General features: G+C 36.9%; 2 pseudogenes; both read right to left on the bottom strand.

The window, feature by feature from the left end:
* Positions 1 to 1,859: 1,859 nt before the first annotated feature.
* Positions 1,860 to 10,471, bottom strand: LOC116262161 (protein INVOLVED IN DE NOVO 2-like; annotated as a pseudogene).
* A 4,045-nt stretch (positions 10,472 to 14,516) lies between these two features.
* LOC116262158 (xylan O-acetyltransferase 1-like) lies at positions 14,517 to 16,746 on the bottom strand (annotated as a pseudogene).
* Positions 16,747 to 21,834: the final 5,088 nt, after the last annotated feature.

Here is a 21,834-nt window from a genome sequence, read left to right as displayed (position 1 = left end):
CAATGCCAAGTAAGAGAATATCGTGAGCATACTGGAAGGTGTAAAATGTCTGTAAATGAGGGAATGAATGTGTGCGAGGAAGCTAACGACTGCAGCGTGACGAAATAAGGCAAAAAAGCACTCGACAACTAAGTTGAAAAATAACAGAGGCCGCGATCGAGACAAAAAAATTCACAACACATCCTATTGAAGGAGACCGCAAATTGAGTCCAAGTGATGAGCGAAAAGATCCAATGTCGAAATGATGGATCAAAAACAAGGAGGAAGTGGAAAAGAAACTCCCAACTAACCATTCGTGTTAGATATTAATCATTACAAAAAATCTCCACCTCCAACAAAAAGTTAAAAGAGGGAAAAAACGACCCTAAAACCATGAACCCCAGGCAAACCAAAATTGAGAAACAGAAATCCCTTAAACGGAAAACAAACCACCTAAGATATCAAGAAGACGTGTACAATCTGCAGCTCAGCAGAACGATGCGGGTTACAAATGCTCTAAACCTCAACCCGAAATAAAACCAAAGACTAACGCCATGAATGCCCGCCTCTGATAAAAAGTAAACACTGTAAAAACACATATATTGCTAGAACTTGGCCCCATCTCTAAGAATAAGGCACATTTCTGAAGAAGTATGATTTGATCCTCTCGACAACATTCGTAGAATTCAGGGGAATGAATGCATTCAACCATGCAAGACCACAAGAAGAGAGAAGTAAGTCCCAAAGCAAAAGCTAAGCTTTCATATTGTGGATAATCTGCACTCAAGTGGAGATATATAAAAGGGTACCAGAATCGCTCGGCGGCAGGGTTGCCGTGTATTCCAAGTGACGATAATCGTCAGTTCTACGAGGCGGTCGCGGCTGGAATTGCATCCTTGGAGCGCCATTAAAAATCCACCTCTCGCTCGATATGCAAAGCCCCCTCTCTCCCTGCTGAAAACCAGAGTTCCCACCTCTCCCTCTCCTAAAGCCCAGTTCCCCAAAAACCTCTTCGTTCGGCCCTCCCCCGAAAGACCCTCGGCTTCCTCCGTGGTGCCATCGGCCTCGACCTCGAAACTGCAGTTACGAACGAAGTCATCCGCAGATTCCACACGCACACACACATGAACGAAGAAGAAGGCTCCCCCACTAAAGTCTCTTCATTTGGGTCGTGACGGAGTCGCGCTCTGGATAGTGGATGCAATCCTCCCTCCTACGGAGACCGTGCGTGATCCCACCCTGCATGCTCACCATGGTCATGGAGGGTGGAAGGCACGACTGCGCTTTTGCGGCCTTTCCCCCTCTCGCTTGCGATAAACCCGATCCAACCCTATAGGCCCACTTGGATTCAGATGTGGAGATATCGACCCAAAGTCCGGGAAGGTCAACTCAGTTGTGCAATCTTTTGCCTGTGATTAACTTGGGTCTGTCAAGGGTCATCGTCATAAGCTGGCGTTATTATAATGAGAAGAAGAAAAATCAGCTGTATATGTGAACAATATCTTAATCAAGAAAGGGTCAAATGTATACATCATAAGAGCCATCGAAACTGCTCCAAGATTGAGATTTCATAAAGTTTGAATTCACAAAGTCAATGCTGAAGTCAATGACCCACTACCGTTTTCATTTTCAGTTTGAAGTTCAGATTTTATCGGAGCAAAAATGTGAGAACTTCCCCAAGAAAAGGGCAAAAAGCTTTCAGTTCCTGACATATACAATAAGCAAGTTACGTTAAGCACTCTCATCTCTTGTGCTTATGCTGGGTGGCCTCCTTCAAGCTGGCTTTTCTTCCAGCTTTGAAGTTCCAAGGTTCTTTAACAGGTTACCTTCCACTTGCATGCATTCATTAAGCTCCTTAAGGGCAGTCACCACGGCTTCATATATGCCTTCACCCCATCCGGCTTTCAGCTCTTTTAACTTTTCGTCGTCTTCAATTATGATTTCTTGTCAGCAACAATTTCATCATCAGAAACTCATTGCTTCAGTTGGGCATTAAAAAAAAAAACAGGGAAGGTGTACATGTTGCAGAACAGCAGAAGCTAAACACATGCAACTGAATCTTTCGAAAGCAAAATAAAGAATAAGAAAGCCCCATTTCAACAAATAGCACAGTTCCACTTGTTCATAGACATTTTTCCTCTGCTTTGGATGAGCCTATGTTCATTATCAAAGAATTTCAAATTTCAATCAATTTAAATAGAAACTTATTTTCACAAACAAATAGAAACTTGTTTTTCACTCTTATTTATTAACTACTCCACCGTATCATAAGACAAGTTCACAACATTCACCCAATCAATGTTACTGGCATTAATGCCACCAGCCACAACATGATGTTACCACCATAACCATGATCGCTACCACCCCACAAAGACGTGTTTGGCCAGTACCACCACTGCTGCCACCATCATCTCCACCGTTACCATCAAACTCTCAGACACCATTACTACAAAGTACTGCTGCCACCAGCACCACCATCCCATCAACTACCTTCACCCACCACCATGTCAGTTTCTGCCACTAGTGCCATCACTACTGCTGGCCACCACCCCCTCTTCAAAAAAAAAAAAAAAAAAAAAAGCCCATCAAAGAAAAGAAGAAGGAAAGAAAAAATTGCCATGACTGTTCACTATCCAGCACCATAAACCATTCAGTTACAACATATTTTATGTAGCATAGTATTCGTATCAATCGTAATTCACAACCAATAGGAAATCTCACTCACTGAATCATATCAGTTAGAGAAATTCCATGATATTTTTACTATTTTTGGCTCTGTAATTTTTATAATATGACTTTTCCCTTGAGATTAATGTAAGTAGAATACACACATTAGAAAATTACGAGGTGCAGAATAAAAAAAGAAAACTACTTTACTAGGTTAATAGTGATGATCTTTGTTATTCCTTCATCTTCCCACCACCAAACACTTTCTTAGGGTACCGAAAATGTGTGTGCATGTGTAAGACAGAGAGACAGGGACAGAGACAGAGAGACTAAAATAACATTGCAAATGCGCAATGAACAGTTGAGACCAAAAACACAGTAAATGAGAAAAGAGAGGAAGGAGAGAGAGAGAGAAGGTAAGAAACGAAATAGTGCTAAGCTGAATAATAACTCAAAAATTTTACCATTATAACAATGCAATGGCTGTGATGTGGATACGACTAGTTTTTGACAAATTTCATAAGGACATCAGACCAAAACACGCCCCACGACCAAGAAAATATTACAACTATAACTTGCACAAAACTTTAAAAACACTGTCGTATCAATCCCTATATACAGTAAAAATTTAACCAAATAATTTTGATACTTTATAACTCACAAGCATATTCATAGCTTATTCACATTCATGGTTCATGAAATATGTGCACTAAGTAAATATAAACGATTTGGGCACTAATTATGAGTTATTTAAACATCCTAATTGATGGTTACAAGATGCTACATGCAAAACTACTAAAATGAATGACAATTTGGACTTTCATAGTTTCATTATACCTTATAGACGATGGAGCAAATTATTGCAAACTGGATCCAAAGATCTCAAAACATGAAAATCCATTTCCATGTCTATCACTCATTATTGTATGCATATTCAATAATGATAGAAATAGACATAGTAGTCAGAACCGTTAGCAATCTAGAAGCCAAAAGAAGAATGCAATAAAAATTTTTCATTTTTAAGCTGTTCCTTTTCAATTTATGAAACCTGATAGAGTAAACATCATTTTGGGCATTAGTCCATAGCTTTTCTAAATGATACTCATATGCATGTGCTATTCTTATAAAGCTACTTGCAAATATAGGTTTTGAGTCATTTATAAGGTAAGAACTTTTTCATCATTTATGAAGTCTAATCAGCATGCTGGTGAACTAAAGCAATGGAACTCTATAGTTTGACAAAATAACAAAAAATGTCATGTAAATAAAGCTTTTGCTTACCCACGGGAGAAATTTTAATTATATTTATAAAATGAATGGTCAAAATATTACTGAAAAATGAGAAAAAAAACTTTTCGCATCTACTACTACCACTTTTATATAATATTTCAAGAAAAGAATAAACCTTTTATAAATTTGAAGTCCAACTTACAAACATAAAAATTCAAAATAAGGCCAACAAGAACAATCTCCAGACTCCATACCTTACAATTGTTCCCCTCTTGGACCACTTTGAAGGGGAACCAACTTGGATCTCGCAATGAAACATCCCATGAAGAGGCTATTTCCACTGCTTTGGTTTCATAATCCTTGGGATACTTTTTCTTGCATTCCTGTTTGAAGGCCTTCAAATCAAGCTCAGCCATTCGTTTAACTCCAATATGAGCAAGATTGCTAAATAACTCATCAAACCCTACAATAGGAGCAACTTTGACTTAAGAGATGGTCCAACAAAAGTTTCAGACAATGTGAAGCTTACACAAAACCAACCAGAAAATGAAGTATAAACCCATAAATAAAAGCAATACCAACTCAAACTTTAGTAGAGCATAGAATAATATAGGATAATGAAGAGAAAGAGCAATGTATCAAAATATCTAAGCATAATAACAGTATGCGAAAGAAAAGGAGAGTGATCCATACAGCTATTATTTCTTTTCGAGCCTCTTGTAATTCATCATTTGCAATCAATCCACTCTTTGGCTAAGAGGGTGGTATTCAGTTGATCCAAGTCATCTAGCTCAGCTTCTTTTTCCTCTAGTAGGGTCCTCAGGGACTCCATTTTGTCTCTAACATCATCACCTTCCATATACTCCATCATTTGTATCTTTCCTTTCAACCACTGTATCTCTACCTCCAAATTATGCTTGTCCTCCACCTTCTTTTGCGTATCCAGAACCTTCCTATGTGCTTCCTCTTTCTCTTTCTGTACATTTAATAAGCATTATTTAGCCCATACTTAATTTTTGTATGACGAGCAATAAATTTTGTTAAACTAAACTACACATCGAAAATTGTCAACAGAGAGAAGCTTTCATAGACCTTATGATCCTCATATAGCTTCCTTAAATTTTCATCAGTCTTCTTCTGCTCCATACTGGCTACTTGAAGATTAGCGTCTCTGGCAGCATACTAGAAATATAGAAATTCAACACAGTAAGCTAACATGTACACATTTTAGAAAATAGCTCATCCATTATGCACATATACAGTACAAAGAAAGGATAGGTCATAAAAACATGAAATTTAGATACTCGTGAAAAACAACTAGGCATCACTAGACATTGAGAAATGCTGAAAGAAAAGCTTACAACAATTTGATCCTCACAACAGCCTATAAAACAGTTCATACAAGAGGTAGTTGGAATTACAAAAGAGTTTATGCAAGTGAAGACAACAACTTAATAGTACAACATGTCAAAAATACTGTTTTATTAGATGTACTTGGATTCATATTCTAAAAATAAGCAAGAAGTATCAACCATGTATCATCAATGAAAGCCTTTCTTCAAAGTCATTTCCAACATAAACTGCCAGTTTGTGAAGTGATGGAGGTGACATACATGGACACTGGAGTTTTTCCCTAACATGAACACCAAAATTATAATGGACTCTAGCACAAAATGTAATTACAAACCAAAATGCTGATGTGTAAGTAGGTCAAACTTGTAAGTGATGCATTGTCCTGAATTATGAATAGATTGATGGACAGAAGCTCTAGGCACATCTTACTATTGGTTAACGTTAGAAGTTCTTGATAAAGGCACATCTAGTGGCATCCTACATGAAACCTGAATTGATTACTCACATTTGAATCATGATTTATGTGCAATGCTATTCTCCTAAGTCACATGTATGTAACAAAAAAGTTCTGCCCAAAAATTGAAAATGTGAAAGTTTGTGATATGATGACAATAATGAGCACTACCAAGCCTCAAGGACTCAAGTTGGAAATTTTCAGATTTATGCAGAAATAATGATCAAACTCAAGCCATCAAGGATCAACAATGTAGAAGCATTGTTCAAGATGATTATTAACCACATATACATGCTGCAACATTGTAGGTAGAGTGCTATATTTTTACAATTTGTTATGGAATGTGACCTACTGTGAAACCAATATGCTACACCCCTCTTATTTTGAGCTTTACATGCACCTCATACTTGATTTCAACACATGTTGGACTCCATTTATGAATTTGAGGATAAAAACACTGTTTTTAAAAGTCAATTTTGTAGATGGGAGACCGGTTTTTGTTAAAGACCCAAGTTTTTGGCATTTTTCGACATCCAAAGTATAAATGTTTGACTATTACTGTAGTCCTTTCAATATGAGGAAACATTGGTTAGATGACCATCAAACCTTTTTCTTTTGTAAATCTTGCACTTTGATTTAATAATGGCTGGATTTGCCAGAAGATCTAGTGAACCTACATATGAAGACCATTAGACAGTCATGTTTAAATTTTAGAAGGATTGCAACATGCTTTTATTTGCAATCAGCAACCACAGGATGAAACTTCATACGTTCAAGTTACACTTCATTAGCAACATTGCAACAACTTATGTTATGCCCCATGCATTTACATCGTTCTATATGATTCATATAGGAATTCATGCAGTGAAGAATATGGATTGCAATTAGCAACCCCACCAATTATTGTTTCTATCTCCAAAAAATACACTAGGAAATCTGATTGCCTTTGATCTCAAAATGAAGATGTTTCACCAACATCAGTTGTATGACCATCGCATCAAGAAGAACTAGTGGAGAGAGAGAGAACATAGTGGAATAGAAAAAACTAGCAAAAGAGAAGAACCTAGTGAAGCCATCAGGTCGCTACTGCAGCTATATATTGGCTCTTACTTTAAGCACTAAAAGGGCCTTGCTATTAGGAATTTTCTTTGCATGGGACTTTATGGTTGCTATACAAGGCTTGTTAAATTGGTGTTTCATGTTTGTCACCTATTACATTCTTATGTAACTTATATTCACACATTTCATGTCTTCCCATAAGTAACTTGTTCTTATATTTTCATTATTTTTTGTAATTTTTTCAATGATTTTCAGTACTTTTTCAATATATTTTGATACGTTAGTAAAAAAATTGTTATGATTTTTTTATGTTATGTTGCAAGTCTAATTATGGTTCTGATTATTAGACATTATAATGCAAACCGTGTGGCATTTCCCAGCTATCATAAGGCAAACTTTTATTTGTCAAGCCTCATAAAACTATGTAGGAATAGCATAATCCTCCTAAAGGAAGGAAGGGGAGGCAAGGAAGGAAGGAAGGAGGGAGAGGAGGACGGAAGGAAGGGGGAAAGAAGGAAGTATTTTTGTACCTTGAGGCCTCTTTTTCTCCCCCTTTCTCTCCAGAAAATGCTTGAGATCCCTGGCGAAATCTTAACACTGAACTTGGTGTGGAACCTAGCACTACCTTGAAAGGTGTGAATATTGTGTGCAGCTGCTGCCTTGTCAGCCTAATGGCAGAAGAATAATTGTGCATCCATTACACAAGTATCAATGATGTGCTTAAATGGAGACTAGACCTAATGGTTGACTTCACAAACTAAAAGGCCTCATGGCTTAGAGAAGAGAAAGACAAAAAAGGGTCTGGATTTTCCAAAAAGGTATTTCAGAGCTCTGGGGGATGTTAGAAATCACATTATAAAATATGAGATTCTGAACATAAATTTTCACTAAAGGGACAATCTTTAATGATATAGATGGATCTATAATGTGCTTATATTGGTCCTATCTTCTTTTCAGTCTTCATTTGTATAGAGTAACTCCTCGAGATAAATGTTTTTTACCTTTTCAACAGTTGTTTAAATTCTTGTCACAGAACAGGAATTACACTTAAATTTGACCCCTATCTCATGGTTAAAACTTAAAGGAATCTAGTGTCATTAGATTGCCAGTCTATGATGTCATACATTTGGATAGTACAAAATGTCTTTTATTGCTTGTTGCTTCATAAACAAAAAGAAAAAAGAAACCCCACTGACATGCCCACAACAGGAAACTCTAGCAAATGATTTTACAAACTACAAACTAATGAAAAATGAACATGGGCAAAGAATAACAAATTTTCATCAGTGGCTCCAGACAAAGTTCATTGGACAACTTTGGAAACTCATACAGAACAAAGGTCTTATGATGTGAATGGTATGAACTATGAACCAAGTGCTCGATCGCAAGTGGAACCATGCCACATTGAACCAGACGAGCACAAGCATGCAAAAGATTCATACAAACCATAGAATACTGAAACCATGAGTGAGGCAAAATATACAGTTGACAAAACACAAACTTGTTTCTTTTCATTTTCAAATTTTTTCTTCTTGTAATCATTTTGTTCTTCCTGTTTCAGCAACTCCTTTTGGCGTCTTGCTAGTTCTTTCTTTTCCTTTTCTAATTCTAATCGACATGTCTCACGCTCCTCAAAAACTTCCATCCACAAAGCATGCTGCCTTCTTTGTGAATTCCTCATTTCTGACAAGATGAGAAAAAAAACACAGTAATTCTAGAATAGTTCAAAGACAAGTATAAATAGGAAGAACAATGGAACTCTCAAAATTAAAGCTTCAGAATACTTGTATGAAACCACATATCAAGAACTAGCAGTCTTCACTTAAAATGTGAGCAATTTTAACATACTTCCTATATGAAAAATATTAACATGAAAATGATTGTTCTATATCAACAAGCATTATTTTGATGTTCATGTTACAATACACTCAGTTTCCTCAACACATACGACAAACAGGCATTAAAAAACTTCTAATAATCATCTCACCTGTGATAATAGAATTTTTTTGTAGCTTAATCATGTGAGGCGGTATGAGTTTCAAAAAACCATAGGAAAAACAACAGAAACAAAATTTCTTAAAACAAAGAAATCACATGGTACTTGCACATGTACCACCATACAGGTAAATGTGCATAATCCACTGCTCGGACTAAGGGTGATTAACCTCTATGGTGAGTAAATTATACTTTTCTAACATTATTATATCTATATGGGCTGTCTTCAAGCCTTGGAACTATGCACATCAAAGGAGTTCTAACAGGCACCAGCACCACTAACGGCTATCACACACTACTATCCTCAGCTGATGTTCATAGAAAAGGGCGAGTCACATTCTTGCACAGAAAGGTCAAAGTTCAATTGCAATATACAAAGTTTAGGCCTTAAAACCAAACAAACAACAATGGACGGAAGAGGTTCCACATGCATGATTGCAATCAAATGTCATCCAATCGAAATGCATATATGTGCAGAATTTTTTAGAGCAGTTCAAACCTATATTGGTCATTTGAATCTTTCTCATGGAGATATTAACCAGATGGGGCTAAATCAATAATAAATTTGAACAGATTTGAGAGTGATCAACCCAAGAGTTTTTCACTACAACAAAACATTCATAAAAAAAATTGACTACCCCACATGTGTCACAAGGATAGAATCTAACATGGACATGGCAAATTCATCCCCAGGACATGTTTTGGGTCGGGTCTGAGACAGACCCAACCTAGATCACATTAAATCCTTGATGTTTTCAACAAAATGCATGATTCTTTTGTGGGATTTTGTATCTATATATGGATATATATATATAACACTTGATTCAAAATCCATTATACCCTTCTTTTTTACAAAATGCCAAAATCTATCCATGTTTGCACATTTTCTAGAACCGTACCCATGCCCATGTGACTTAGCATAGAATGGAGCATAAAGAGGCAAAAGAATGACAAATATATCCAAGATAAAGAGTCCAACGCGACTAGCATTACCAAGTATCATAGAAAGTGCAGTTGTGGACCAACCTACATGTAAGTGAGAAAAAAAAGAAAAAAAAACTCTTGCAGATGAAAGGAAAATAAAAAGGTCGACATATGGAATAACCTTCATTATATTGGTCTATTAATCTGTCCATATCGCTTTCAGTTTCTTCTTGAGAAGCCTTAGTATGCTCCAGTACATATGTAACCTCCATCAGTCGCATCCCTGATGATTCTAAATCCTTGTTTTTTAAATCTATCTGTTGTTTGAGTCCATCTACAAGGATATTTTTCTTCTGTTTCTCCTCATCTTCGAGCTCAGTAACAGTTATGAGATCACCATGCTTCTGCAAATGCTCACTTATACACCTATCAGCACTGTTGTAGTCATCCTCACGGGTCCATCCACCCATATCAGCATTGTTGTAATCATCCTCACGGGCCATCCACTCATATTAGCACTGTTGTAGTCATCCTCATGGGCCATCCACCCATACATGCCTGATCCATGCCCTTGGAATTCTACCCATTCTTTTTTCCTGTATGATCCACCTGAAAAGACCGCTCAAATGAATTCGCAATGTGATACCCACTCCACTCCTTGTTAAATTCTAAAATGGCCGTCACCCGGAAGCCCTTATAATCCCACAATGGATAAGCTCTTATGGGATTGAACCGAGCAAACTCCTCTTTCAATCTGGATGTAGTTGCAAAATGTTTCCCATCCTTCCCCTTGGCCTGGACGATTCCCATCCAAGGCCAAACGAAATGCTCCTCCTGAGCGTCCTTTTTGAAATGTTTGGATGATGGAGTAGATATGAGAAATGAAGGTGTAACGGAAGGTGCACGCTTTTCTACGAAATCCAACTGCAAGAACTTCACCAGAGCCCGATGACTCGTGGTTTCCTTCAATCTCTTGTTGGAGTTTCCACCTCCTATTGAATGCTAAAGAAGATCCTTGTATCTGTAATCTTGTTTCTTCCTCCCAAGGCAGTAGGGGGCACGTAAGGAAGCCATCAGAGCTCCTGGTGATGACATTCTTCTCCTTCAATTTCTTATATAGCTTCTCCACTCGCTCTTCGGTTCCCCCCTCACTAAAATCACTGTAATCATCTGAATCAGACAACGTCCCCTCCTACGCAAAGCAGATCACCTAACAAGAAAACCAAAATTACCAATAAAATTGATGGTCATGACAATGATTTGCAACAAACTTTAAAACCCAAACTAGGTAAAACAAACCAAGGGTGGAACATTCCCCACAAAAGTATATATGAAGAGAACATTTGTTGTGCAACCAAATCCAACAGCATCACATATGCTCCTCCCTCTCACGCTTCTCCCCTGTCAGCATATATAGTACTCGTGTGCCTAACAAGGAAAAAGAAAGAGAAAGATTTGCAAATGCAAAGCATAACGATTGCCGTTGAACTCTAAACAGCTTTATTTGCCTTGGTGACTCTAGAAACCAGAGTATAAGATGATGCCCAAAAATCGTCCTGTTCTTCAAAAAACTGCAATGATGCAATTCAAAAAATAAGCGGTGCACAATATCTAAGAACAAGATTACCTCTGGTATCGGTGATTACGATGCCCTTAGAAACTACTGGATGCACAACTCCTAGACTGCCAGTATAAAAAGGAAGAAGAAAGGATAACCCGGTCTGGAGGTAATCATCCGGTTGAATAGCCAGAGAGAGAGAGAAAGGTCCTTCACTCTAAGTAGGACTGCCTGAAGAAAAATTGGGAAAGGTCTTGTAATGAAAGCATGAGATTTAACGTGGTTTTGATTTGATATCTATACTATCTGTTTGCAATAATCTCTAGGCATATCTTTGACTTCTTTTTTTTACAAGATGCAATTATTATTTTTGTTGGTTTCTTTATTTTTATAGATATCATTTCCTTACAGGTTGCAAAATTATTGTCAACAATAATAACATTTCTTTTGTTGAGCAAAAATGCTTTGCGTAACGTCAATATTGTTAGATTTGATATTTATACTCTCAGTTTACAATAAGGTCAAGAAACTTGATTTTTTTTGCAAATTCGGGTGGATGACCACACTCATCGATAACAATGTTATTATTATTTTTATTACATCTTTGCTTTTATAGATGCCATTCTCTTATAAGTCGCCACATTATCCTTAAGAATAATAACGTTTCTTTTATTGAGAAGATTTTTTTTATAACGCTAAATCATTTGCATAGCACTCCATTTTCATTTCCAAGACATACTTGAAAAATCCAAGAGATCATATTTGATATTTTAAATTTCAAATATAGATATTTGATTACTAACAAGGATTTAAAATTATTTATTTAAAAAATTTGAGAATTGCATCATATATTCATAATTTTTGATTTGAATAAGCGGGAGAACGATCAATTTATGGGAACAGAAATTCGCACACGGCATAAACCTCTATTTTAAGGGAAACAACACATATAGAATTCACAAACATATAAGAAACTAAAGGTTTTCTCTCAAAAGAGCAATCAAAGAATATGTTTTCTCTCAAAAGAGTAATCAAAGAACAAGACACCACAAAATGCACATCAAACGTCCCGCCAGTTTAGTTTCAGTAAATAAGGTATTATTTTACTTTGGGTTTGCTCTTCACAAAGTAGTAAAGCTTCAAATGGATTTCAGCAATGCATATTACCAATACAATGCAAGGAACCCATTAAAGGTTCAATTTGCCTAAACAATTATAAAAAGTTCAATGAAAATTAAAGCAACCAACAACCCACTGCCCCGAGCCAAGCTCAAAATCTAAGCACAAACTCTGTCCAAGTGTACAAGGGAAGCCAACCTCCACACATGCATGGATCGATATTTTATACATATCTAGCACCCAGTTCCTTTGGTTCACGTCTTTCATTTTCAAACACTAAGAGTGTGTTTGACAATTAACATCAGATTTCAATTCCAAAGTTGATCTGGCTAAGATGCCTTTTACATAGTAGAAATAAACACTGAATTTTACTACTATATGAAAAAAGATGATTTGTTTCCCTGGTACTTATGGTAAAAACATAGGATTTGAGGTTGAATGGGATGAGATCTGTCCTTAAATTCATGAATCTAAGATTCTAGTGATCTCAAATCCAAGGTTACCAAATACTCCATAAAGGACTTCACTTATTCTCAAACAGAAAAGTTTTTGTTCATTAGACAAACAACATGCATGTAGTACACAAATAGTACACAAAGTAGAAACAATAAAGCACTTTTTTCCTTATTAATTTGATCTAACCTACCCGAAGAAGCCCAATGATGTTTTTTGAATTTCCAGATCAGAATACAAGGAATTCGAATGCCTTTGTGTTAAAAAATTGACTGGTATGTTGAGTGCTATGATTAAAAATAAGATCCTGCTTCATTGACGCCTTGGCTTGAACAAACTCAGCAAATTTCATACTCGCTCAGTCAAATCAAGTGTGCCACTCTTAATTGTGTCCTTCTCTAAACTTATGCCGATGTGAGTCAACTTGATGCAAAATAACTTGACATGCCAATTAGTTTAGCCTAAGTGTGATATTAGGCAAAGAAATTGATAAAGTTGAGATTAATGATATGTTAATTGAAATTAAACACTTAATGTAGTTGGTAATGGATAAAGACTCAACTTAGCTCAGACCTGGTGCTGGTCATGATCAATCTAGGCAACTCTGGTGGCCAGTCCATTTCTAACAAGTTCATGGTGTGTAGTCGGGTATGTGGTGGCCAACTATGTCCAGCAGTCACCGAGTTCACGTTGGTGGATTTAGTTGAGGTTGGTTGGACATGCTTATCTGGTTGGGAATTTAAATTGTTACTTCACCCAGATTTTCTTCTAGCCTATGTACTTCCGAGTTGTCCATGTTTGCATGTTGTTCTTGGAGACGTATTAAGTGCTTAAAGGACATCTGTTTCCACTTGATCTAAAATCCGCAGGATTTAATAACCATGGACTTAAAATCAGACTTTCCTTTATTTGATCTTAAATCCGACATTTTCTCAATGCAAAAGAAAGGTGAAGTAAGGATTTTAGGATCCAATGTAAGATGCTTAGTTTCACGAGTTATCAGTTTTACCATAGATGTTTTGGCACATCAGTCAAAACATGTCATATCAGATTTATATCAAATAGTTCAAATTTAAAGGAATCAAGTGACTTATGCAATTGATTTATAAAGGAATGGGTTAAGTGTCAAACACCTATAAATCTGCTAACAATTGTGAAATGTATTTTCTTCATATTCAACTTTGACTGACAACTTACTGCCATTTATTTTTATGTCATACTTAGGTTAGTCGATTCTTAGAAATATATATATGCCATATATATTTCTTAATCAAATATTAATTTTTTTCTATAATATTTTTTTTGATCGATTAAGTCGAATATCTTATTCAAATTGACATCGTTAGTGGCCCATGTAAAAATATTTTCTGAAACTTTATTTGGTTGATCTCGGACAGTACCAACTCTCACATTATATATGGTAAACAAAGAAAAAGAGAGTTCCATTAATTTACTTAATGTGGAGAGGAGACATTGCAAAAGAAGACTTGGTTCTTCTCTCCTCGACATTGGAATCGACCCACTTTGACCAAGTCCTCAGCACCTTTTCATACACCACCGGCCTCTCGATCTCGTGGTATTCCGTGGAGCCATTCTCAAACAACCCCCCCCCCCCCCCCCCCCCCCTGCCGTTTCTGGTAACAAAGAGATCAGTAAGAGGAAACAAATATGAGTCACCCCCAACAATTCCCTTCCTTATGAGCTTCTATCCAAAAGCATAATAACTTACAAAATTTTCATCTTGAATGTGTTGATCCATCAGATATATGTATTGAAGATCAAAACGTCAACTCCCCTCCAATTTTCCGCGTGTTTGACGATCGAGTCAGGCATTATAATCTGATTCAATATGCTGTGCATCTTTGGGTGGTCGGACTTGGATTCCACCAGGAATGGCGCCCAGTAGAACTCCACCGTTGCGTTATATTACTGGATACCAAGATCAGTGACGTAAGGATCAGGTAACACATATATATATAATAACGAGCTATGCCCAGTAATGTACTGAATAGTGCCAAAGCAACTTAGTTTAGAGGATCCTTTTTCGCATTAGATTGTTTACAGCAACCTCTATTGACTCTTTGACTACGAAGTAGGTTTTTCTTCCAATTGAATGCCAACAGTACCGTGCATTCAGTGAGGGAAGTAATTGAATCATTCAAAGTTAGAGAAGTTAATGCCGATGTAAGTTAATTAGTTTGAAAATTAGTCTGACCCATCCATTCGAGCTTGAATAATGACCAAGGGACCCCACGTTCTCAGCACCAATTCATCGTTTCATGAAGATTTTTTGCTTTTTAGCTACACAATCATTCATACCCCTATTATAATTCCAATACAAAAGTAAAAATAGGTACAAATTAGTAACCATATGAGTCCATAAACTTCGTTTGAGGATCTAATATGAAAAAAAAAAAATCAATTGCTTGTATTTCCTTTCAAGAGGTGTAGCATAGTTGGTTCCGTCAGGGATGGTAGCATGTCCCCATCAGACCATTAAAGGTGGGGTGCACTTTGTCGAGTTGACAATATTATTATTCCAACTATCAACTTCTTCCATAATGATATTCATATTTCTTAGTATGGTCATGAAGCCATTTCATTCTTTTAACTGGCTGATGAAGAATTTGCGCACACACACACATGTATATATATATATATATATATAGAAAATACAAAAATAAAAAATGACAGAAGTGAGTAGTTACCTTTTATGTATAGTAACACTATATTTTCAAATATCATGTCGTTTAGAAGTTTAAAATCATCTGCTGTACGAAAGTTGGCTTCTTTATTTGTGTCTTGTAATCTTCATGAACATGCATAAGCAACTACACAAATGGGTACCAGAAGTTAAAGAAGTTAAAATAGTTGGGACAGATCAACTACCCTTGAGTGGTCTCACCATGAACAATAAACAATAAAAAGTGAACGTTACCTCTGCTCTGAACACGTTGAGGGATCCATTTTTGGTCAAGCTCTTCTTGCCGGACGGTATGACGGATTGGACGAAGCAAGCAGCATTGATTCCCATTGATTTCTATGGGTCGAATCCCCCACAAACATGAGCCGCTTCCCCCTCAGCTTCTCCAGTAACAGTTTCGCGCTGAACCTGATCAATAACGTCGAGAGAGAGATCAGATCGAGAGAGTTTAGATAGTTATAGTTATCAGAACATTCAACATGGTGTCATGTAAAGCAGATTAACCAGAAAATTATATTTTGAAAAAGATGAAGTCAGAGAGAGGGAGAGGTACTTTGGCATTGAGCATTTGCGAGGCTGCCATCTCCAATTTTGATATTTTCTTCCATTTCTGACGCAAGTCACTTGTCCTGTCATGAACTCAAAATCGCTATCTCTGTACAAGGGTAGCTTACGTTGTCAAACACCCACTCCCCATCAAAGAGATCGCAATCTTTTGGTATATCGTAAATCATGTCTTCTTCCTCTGGTACTGCTTCCTTCTTTTCCTTCTCCTTCTCCTCCTCCTCCTCCTCCCCTTCCTCATCCTCTTCCTTCGTCATCTTCTTGATTTCCTGCATTTTTCCATCGCCAGAGTCGACGTCTCTGTTATCTCCATTTTCTCTATCAAATTTCTTATCCACGGGTCTGTTAGCCTCCCCATCGGATCGAGGCATCAAAATCATCTTGCTGGGAAGGGCTTCCCCATTAGCCTTTTGCAGAACTTCCAATGTCGGCTGCCCCTGCAAGTCGTTTGATGTCTGCGCTGCATCGTTCTCTTGCCGAGCTTTCTGCCTCGAGAATGGGAATTCAACGATCAATTTGACGTCTTCGTTGTACATGGAAAAGGCAAAAAGGAGGGTGGAGCCGATGACCACGAAGACGGACAGGTTGTTGCTCCTGCGCGGCATATGCTTCATGGCTACTCCGTAGGCTGGAGAAACTGCCTTTCCTTCTTGACAGATGCATGGATATAATCGGTCCAGCAGCCGAATTGGAAGAAGGCAAGGGACCGCAATAGTATACGTAAGGGGGAAGAAGAATTAGTTGACGGGTTTGGTGTGGCTGTCGAATTCTTGGAGAGGGAGAAAGATGATTTGACCTGCGAGCTGCTTGCCGCTCTTTTTTTTCCTGCCTTTCAATTTACTCACCGACAATGAGAAAAATCATGAGAGGAACAAATTGCGAGAGTACGTAAAATAGAAGATTTCATGTCCACCAAACGGAAGGTAGAAAATAAAAACTTTTGATACTAATGTCTTTACTCTGCACAATCCCGTAAAAGGAATAAACTTACGGTTGAAGGAGTAATTTTCTTGATGCTCTTGTTCCAAATTTCAACAAGACCAAACTAAAGAGGAGTTTGGTAAAAGTGCTAGTATGTTATGTCTCATGTATCAGTCTAGTAATCTTCATACGGCATGTCGAAATCGTTATATATCTCCACATGCTGGATTTCTTCTTTAATTTATAAATTTAAAAATGATATAAGTATTTTAAATTAATTTAGAAATTAAATATTATAAAAATAAAACTAAAATGCGTTCAATACATAACAGCATTATCTAAACTGGCACCCTTAAAAAATCTCAGCTGCACAAAAAAATAATGTGACATGAAAGTGGCCTCCGAGTTGTAATACCTACACACAATTTCTTACGTTTGAAAATTTGTGGAAAAGTTAAAGTATTGTTTTTTAAGCGTTATTACAAGTTTCATTGCAATTGCATCACAAGGGATATGTTCTCATTCAAGATTAGAGGTGGGCACGGGGTTGGTTACCTGATACTCCCGTAAAATTGGGTGCCGTTGGGCTTTGTGCGTTGGGAATAGAGCTCCTGCATTGATTTGTGTAAGAGCATCTAGCTTCTTCTTGTTTGCCTCCTTCAGATTGATCGGTTTCATGGATTGAAATGAAAATGAAGGGAATGAAATTGTGAAAGTACTTTCTTATGCTTATGATTTTACTTGGTTATCATCTATGTTCTCACTCTTTTATTTATGTCATTACCTCTTCTTATTGTTCTTTGTATATATATGTTGTATCTTTAAGCTTAGTTGAGGGCTGAACTAGTTACTTGGGATCCAAATCTGCAAGGCAGAAACAGGAAGTACTCAACAGTACTTGTGAGCATGGCGATGATGATGCGATCGAGTCTGAAATTAAGCCTTACAAACAGGCTGTTATATCTAAGGAAAAAGAACAACTTACCTATAGGGAGAAGCGATTTTAATTCTCCTTCAAAGTCGTAAAAAGTAAACAAAACCGTAGGATTTAATTAATTCGAAGGTCAACAGTATAACCATTTCAGTTTAATTATAGAAGCTTGTCAATGTTAACAATGAAGAAGCATAACCCTCGTGTTGATTCTTAGATTTTTGGACATACAGATCAGATGTGCATGGTCAAAAGAAGCACTCATGGTGTGATATGAAGAGTAGCGAAACTATATAACTACCCATGTAAGCACATGAATAGTTACTGAGGAGCTCATGATTGACATTAGTTTCTCGAGTCAGCGGTACCAAAAAGAGTAGGGATCAAGGCGCCACTTATTTCATGTTGTTAAGACACAAATTAGAGGTGAGATAATTATCTGAATTCGGTCATGAGCAGAGTCTAACCTGCGGCCTTTTGAGGCAACACACACCGAACTGGAACAGAGCCTGTTGAGTTTATTATGCATGCTGCAGGTCTACCGACTGTTTCAATCAGGTTTCAATACATATACAGCTTTTTCCGATGTTTCGTCTTCATATTGGCAACAAAAATTGCTCGCTCCTTCTCAAACAGCAGGCATGAAAGTGAGAGGCCCTACTTCTGTGGAGTATACGTCTGAATAGAAACATACCACAGTCATGTGTTAATAGTGCATTTCATCGGCTGAAGCATGCTTTTGCAGGACCTGCAGTCAAGTACTCGTTCCTAATACTGTGCCCAAACCCTTAGCTTTTCTTATTGTCTATCTCATCTCTATTCATATGCATCTCTTATGCTTAATTATTCTAATTCAGAATATTGATGATAGAGAACCAACACGTTAAGTTCGCAACTACGGCTGGTCTCCTCGTACCATGGCAACTATGCATTCAATTTTTCGTGTCACTTTAATGACTAAAATACATTTAGTTCACATTGAAAAAACAAACTTTTTGTACAGACAAAATTGAAAATGCAAAAAAGTAAAAATATTGTGGAAGACATTTTTTAATAAATTACCAAAATATCCTTATCTCTTTTACCGCGCATCGTGGACCAGCCACATGTAGCTTTCTCTCCTATGCATCATGTTCATGGTATAAAGACATGTGATGTTTTGCCATGTAAGGGTTCCATTTGTACTTGGATTTGAATATTATTCTGTTCATGATAAGGTTAATTAGGAAGGAACAACTCAATGTTATTGTTGTTACAAGTTAGCTGCTTCACATTTGAGCTCATGTCATATACCCACTAAGTGGCATTTGCATAAATGGTATTAAATACCCTTCAATAATATAGCACACATTGTTTGATGACCTTAAACTTTTGTTTCAGACATTTTAGTTTCATATTTGTCTGTATATGAAACTATTCCATATGTTTTTAACAACTATTGAGATTACTTGCACGTGCTCTAGCAGGTGAAACGGAATAGGCAGAAAAAATGATGCCTGACATTATGGTTTCACCTACTTAGGTGAAACTTCAATGCCAGTACTAAAGTTCCTGAACAGTAAAAAATCTTCTAGAGAAATTGTTCCATGCTTGTTTGTTGCTGAAACTATTCGTGAAGTTTGAATTAAAGTCCAACCTCTATAGTGAAATACCATCTTTTCAAACAAGGCCAGGTTTGTTTTCATGTATAGCCATCCTCTCCACTAGCCCGATGCAATCCACCTTAGTGGATTTTTCCTGTATTGGTTCCCTTCAAACTGAATACAATTTCAAAACACCGGATCCATAAAAGGAAATCCATGTCCCAAATAGTATGAAAATTGATCCCAAGCGGCCGGACTCTGACAAAGGGTCATCTATGTTGTAATTCAGCTTGCATCATACGCAAATATTGGATGTTGATTTGTTGAGATTTTTCCTTGTGGTAACTGCAATGTAATTGCTACTCAATAATAATTCACCTGACATTAGTTTTTGTATACTCTGTCAAAAGCTCAATTTTTTGACATTCAAACGAAAGCAAAGTTTCAAGAAGTGAAACCTTTTTTTCTTTAACAATGTAATCCAAACATACAAACCAGATTTTAAAAGCTGGTTAAACACTGGCCTTACAAAACATGGCTTTCAAACCAAATTTTTTTGAGGGTATCATCCAAACACTATCAAAACTTAGGTTTGCTTTTGAACTTTTGTTCCCTTTTAATTTTACTATTTAATTTGGAAGAAGTAAAGAATTTGGAGCAGGAGGATGTTTCAATGGCATAAATTAGAGTTGGCTCACAAGTTACCTCAACTTATGCAATCAAAGATATGTAGAGGCATCTCAACTTATGCAATCAAAGATAAAAGAAGGATTATCTAGAGGCATCTGTCTAACATCAGGCCAGAAAAAAAAAAAATCTCAACTCATGCAACCAAAGATAAAAGAAGGAATGTGTAGAGGCATCTCAACTTGTACAATCAAAGATAAAAGAAGGAAGGAATATCTAGAAGCATCTGTCTAACATATGGCCAAAAAAAGAAAAAGAAAAAAAGAAAGAGTAGGAGCCTATCTTTTGGCAAATATAAAAACACTTGTTTACTTATGATTTATTTGATATTTGATACAAACGTCACCTTTTTTAGGTGCAGAGGAACTTAATAACCTAATGTCTAGAAAAGAGGCTTGAAGACATCCATGACCTTAAGCTGTGTCGGGACTTAGGAGGGATAGAATATACTTATAAGTGTCACAACAATATATATCATTATTATATATTATTTTTATGAGTCATGATTCTAAGAATCCCACAATGGGTGTTCATGAGTCATGATTCTAAGAACATTTTGTTCTAATAGTACAACTTCTTATCACACGCACTATAGCGATTTGATCTAAAACAAGTTTGATACATCAGAAAATGTCAATCCACCAAACCATATCCAGAAAATTTGTAATCCTGCTAGATACATAGTGATGTTGTTTCATAGTCATTCTCTAGTTTATGTTTAGTAGTTCAGCGACATGAATAGTTGTTAGTGGTTTAGAATTTTGTTTCAAGAATGAAGATTTCATAATCACAATTTCTCAAAATGAAATCAAAATTTCAGGTTTTAATTTCTTAATTCTCTAAAAAAAATACCCCAATTATTTAATAATTATCATTTCTTAAAAAATGAGCATTTTGATTTTAAACTTCCGTGATCATGGGTATATCAAACGCTCCCTTAGATTATGCACGTATAAGTCAAGGAAAACAAAGGTTTGGTGTAAAAAAGAAGCTGCCCAATTTCTTTGAATATAAATCTTGACATGTACCAGGACACCAGCTTGAACCTGGTAATCATTGTGCCCATGCGAGAGCGGAAGCTAACATAGGCCTGGGGGCATGGCAGTCGTGGAGCTAACTGCCCACACCAGCCCCATAACTTTTCTTTACTTTCATATAGATATCCTATAACAATAGAAACATTTTCGAAATCATGGGTTTAAAGTTAATTCGTAGGACTTCACTCAAACTTGGTAATCCTAAAAAAATCCGTTTGGTCCCTTCTGGTGAGATCCGTTTCGTGAGGCTTTCCTATTTCCTAAAAAATCCAAAGGACGAGGTTGGACGATGGCAAATTCCTAAGTTTTTCCCTCCACATCCACATCTTCGTCCTCCTCCTCTCTAACTTCCGTGGCAACTGTAGCGTGTGACTCCGTCTCTCTTCCTTCTCCACACTGCACAAATTCTTCCTATCATTGCGTTGTTGGAGGAATCTCATTGGGTTTCAATAGAGGATAAACTGGTTTCATCATGGGGATTATGGAAGTGGGGCCGTTTTCTTGGGCATCTAAGGGTTTTGAATCCTTGGTCCCCTAATGGCAGCGCGTTTCTAGGGTTTCCTAATCAAAACAGAGGGTTAATCTCGTGCACCCACTTGAGGTACTTTGATCGTGG

The sequence above is a fragment of the Nymphaea colorata genome, chromosome 10 (assembly GCF_008831285.2).
Source record: "Nymphaea colorata isolate Beijing-Zhang1983 chromosome 10, ASM883128v2, whole genome shotgun sequence".
Lineage (NCBI taxonomy): Eukaryota > Viridiplantae > Streptophyta > Magnoliopsida > Nymphaeales > Nymphaeaceae > Nymphaea > Nymphaea colorata.
This window is presented reverse-complemented; position numbering and strand designations above follow the sequence as displayed.